Here is a 4,306-nt window from a genome sequence, read left to right as displayed (position 1 = left end):
AAGGAGAAGGAGAAGGAGAAGGAGAAGGAGAAGGAGAAGGAGAAGGAGAAGGAGAAGGAGAAGGAGAAGGAGAAGAAGAAGAAGAAGAAGAAGAAGAAGAAGAAGAAGAAATGAACAAAGCCATAGCCAGTTTGGCACAGTGGATAGAGAGTTGGCCGGGTGACTGAAGGGTTCCAGGTTTGATTCTGTTCAGGAGCACATGCCCATGTTGTGGGTGTGCAGAAGGTGGCTCATCAGTGATTCTCTGTCATCATTGATGTTTCTCTCTCTGTCTTTCTCTCTCTCTCCTCCTTCCTCTCTGAAATCAATAAAAATATAAAAAATAGAAAATATGAACAAAATATTGGCAATACATATATATCTATACATATATATTTGAATCTAAGAACAAAAATAAATGAAAAAAGGGTCTAATGATAAAAGAAACTGATAAATAAAATAGAAATGGAGGATTGGAAATGTGGAACAGAAGGGCGAAATTCAGAGGGAAGAGTGAGGGAGGAGTGGAAAGCATGAACCAAAGGACTCATAGGCACATATGCCTTACCAACGGGCACAGATACGAAGGTGGTAAAGACAGAAGTGGGGCAGGAATGGGGTGGAAGGTGGATGTGCTGGTGAAAAGGGGGATATCAGTAATAATCTCAATATCAAAGACTTAAAAAAAATTAGAAAAGGAAGATCAAAATCACCTGAAATCAAGCAAAAGGAAGGAAAAATAAAGATGAACAGAGATCAATAAAATCAACAGAGAAAAATGATAGAAAACAACCAATGATGCCAACAGCTGAATCTTTGAAAAGATCAATAAAACTAACCCAATGCTAACAAGACTAGCAAAAAGACAAATGACCAATATCAGAAATTAATTAGGAGATATAAACACATTCTCCAATGCATTCTTATGAGATTGGCATTCTTTGCGCAGTCAGTACAAAGAAAGAGTAAACTACAGACTGAAATCTCTTGTTAACATATTTACTAAAATCCTCAACAGAAGATGAGCCAATCCTACCAGCAATATAAGAAAATCATACTCCATCATGACCAAGCAGGAATTATCCCAACAATTCAAAGATGATTCAACAGTTTTAAGTCATCCGATTTAACCCAACAAGTCAGCTGTGTAAAGAAGAGAAGTCACATGGTCATTAAAATTGATACAGAAAAGTGTGTACAAAGCACAGCTTCATTCATGATAAAACGCTTAGGGCACTTGGGATAAAGGGGCCCTTCCTCACTCTGATCATGGGATTCCTGGAGTTAAAGTCATACTCGATTGTGGGAAGTTAAATGATTCCCCTAAGACGGGGACAGAGTCAAAAAGGCCCACTCTTACCACTTCTATTCAACATTGTCCTTGACGTGTTAACAAGAGTAATAAGACAGGAAAAATGCATAGAGACATTCAAATGTGAGCCAGCACACAAGGTGTCCCTACCTGCAGGTGACATATTCATCTATGAAGAAAAATCAGAAAATCTACTTAAAATCCTGGGTGAATCTTGTGGGAAACCATCCCCAGAAACACAGCTGTTCACAGAGGTGCAGTCTTAGGAGGAACTTGGCAGCACCATTGGTCACCCAGAGTTCACCCTGAATCCCCTGGTGCCTGGAGGGGCCACGCGTGTTTGCTCCTTGACCTGATCCTATGGAACACGAACCCTCCCAACTCTGGAGGACAGGAAGGAGGTTTTCACTGGGAGCCAGGAGCCCCCTGAAGCCTGGCTGCCCCCTTCCTCCCAAAGAAGTGGGGAGAGGGTGCCCTCTAGTGGTCACACTTCAGAGTGGGTTCCAAGGCCCCCAGAAAACACCCTGGGGTGTAAGCTGGGGAGGCCTCAGTGAGCTTTTCAACTGACACTGAAACCTACATGCGTGTTGCAGGGAGAAAGGGAGGAAGTCCCTGTGTATTCCTAGCACCTGGGAACCCGGGATTTTTCCTCATTTAGGTTTGTGTTTCCCTCAGCCTCACGGGCCCTGACCAGCTGGCTCAGGCGGTTCCCCACAGCGAGGCCCCGCATCCGCCTGCAGGAGAGGGAGTCTGGGTGGTTCTTCGTCTTGAAGTCTCTGGAGAGAGGTTCCAGCCCAGCTCCCCATGCACCCCTGTGTCCTGGCACCTGGGGCTGCCCTTCTGGGGGCCTCTCCATCCTAGTTTCCCTCCTCCCTGCAACACAGACAACCCCCAGATCTGCTGGTCCACTGGGCATGACCCTGGCTGCCTGCATGCGGTGCGGGGGGCCTCCATGGTGTTAAATACATGGGGGAGGGGCCCTGCCCCTGTGGCTCAGTGGATAGACTCATGGGTTTCTGGTTTGAATCCTGTCAAGGGCACCTACCTCCATTGCAAGCTCGATCCCTCCTGCAAGAGGCAACTACTCAGTGTGTCTCTATGGGCTCTCCCTCTCCCCCTGCCATCCACTTTCTCTAAAAACAAGTAGAAAATATCCTCAGTGAGGATGAACTAAACTATCTGAATAAAGGAATCTTATTTTTTTTTTAATAAACAAATGGAAAGAACTAGTAAGAGGTCACCCCAGAACCCACCAGGTGTTGCTCATTGTTTGAGCTTCAATCTATGAACCAAGAGGTCAGGGTTGGAATCCTGGTCAGGGCACATGCCGGAACTACTGCCTGAACCCACAGTGGGGGGCATGCAGGTGGCAACCGATTGATGACTCTCTCTCATCACTGATGTTTCTATCTCTCTTGCCCCTCCTTTCTTCTCTGAAATCAATAAAAATATATTTTAAAATAAGAATGAAAAATGAAAAGGAAGAAAGAACTAAGGCTTTTTGGTGTTTGACCTGCCCATGCACACCCCCTCCCCAGTGTGATTGCACTTTCCAAGTGGTGGTGGCCGCCTTTCCAGAGGAAAAAGTGACAACAGTCCCAGATTCCTGTGTCCGTCTGTCTTCACCTGGGGCTGTGGGAGGATGGACACAGGTGGCTGCTCTGCCTCTGAGAAGTAAGGTGCTCACCTGCCCCCAAGGAAGAAGTAGTGCCTCAACTCTCTACCTAGGGTTTTGTTCCAAGAGCCAACATATTCCTTTTTTATCTTTTTTTTTTATCCTCATTCAAGGATATTTTTCCATTTCTTTTCAGAGAGTGGAAGGGAGGGAGGGGAAGAGAGAAACATTGATGTGAGAGAAATACATCAATTGGTTGCCTCCTGCACAAGCTCTGACCAGGGCAAGGGCAAAAAAAGGAGCCTGCAACCCAGGTACGTTCTCTTGACCAGAATCAAACCTGAGACCCTTGGTTCCCAGGGGTATGCTCTATCCGCTGAAAAAACCGGCCAGGGATAGCAGTCCATTTTTAAATTTTATTTATTTAATTATTTATATTTAATATTTTTTTATTATTCAAAGTATCACATGTGTCTCCTTTTCCTCCCATTGACCCTAGTCAGTCAGCCATCCCCTACCACCCATCAAGGAATCCAGTATTAAATGATGGAAACTCCCATGTTGAGATGCTGGGAAACAGGACTTTTGCACATGAATAGCAGGGAAGATGAGTGAAATGTGTGCTTTTGGGAGGCATCTGTGTGCTTGTGAGAGTGGCAGCAGGTTTGAGACAGAGGCTGCAGCCACAGCGTCCAGCCCAGCCTTTCCTGCCTCCTCACAAGTACAGGTTCGAGTTTTGTGGAGGATCTGACAGAGGAAAATAACAAGGAGAATCTTTTAGTCTCAAAATAAAACCATCATCCATTCTAAATTCCTATTCCCAAACCCCAGAAAAGGAGCATGGTCGACAGCGAGTGAAGGAGAGAGAGGAAGCCCCATCCACTTGCCTCTGGGGGAGCACCCTTAGGTCGTCATCAAAACCTCAAGAAAAAAGGAATATCAGTCCTGGAAGTTCAGGGTGACTGGTCAGAGGAAAGGAGGGAGGGAGGGCGGTCAGAACGGGACCCCTTGGGGCCAGCATCCTTGAGTCCGTTCCCATCTGGGGTTGCCCCTTGGATGACAAGGTCAGGCATGCAGCCCAGGGTCCCAGCTGCACCTTATATGCAGACTCCATGCAAATGGGGCTCTCCTCCTGCTCATAAAAGGGGGCCCTTGCCCGGCATGTTGGGAAGACACCCAGAACCCAAGCGCCTGAGACAGGACCCCAGCAGCTCCACCATGGACTTGGTGCCAAGCTGTGTTTTCCTCCTGATCATTTCTCAAGGTCGTTCTGAGGAGTGGGGAGCGCTGAGACCTGTGCCTGTGCCTGTTGGTGCTTCCATGTGATTCTCATTCCACCTTGTGTCTCTGTGTTTGCAGGTGTCCAGTGTGAGGAGCAGCTGGTGGAGTCTGGGGAAGGC

The sequence above is a fragment of the Myotis davidii genome, unplaced genomic scaffold (genome assembly GCF_000327345.1).
Source record: "Myotis davidii unplaced genomic scaffold, ASM32734v1 scaffold671, whole genome shotgun sequence".
Lineage (NCBI taxonomy): Eukaryota > Metazoa > Chordata > Mammalia > Chiroptera > Vespertilionidae > Myotis > Myotis davidii.
The sequence above is the reverse complement of the archived record's forward strand: the minus strand, read 5'-3'. Positions refer to the sequence as shown.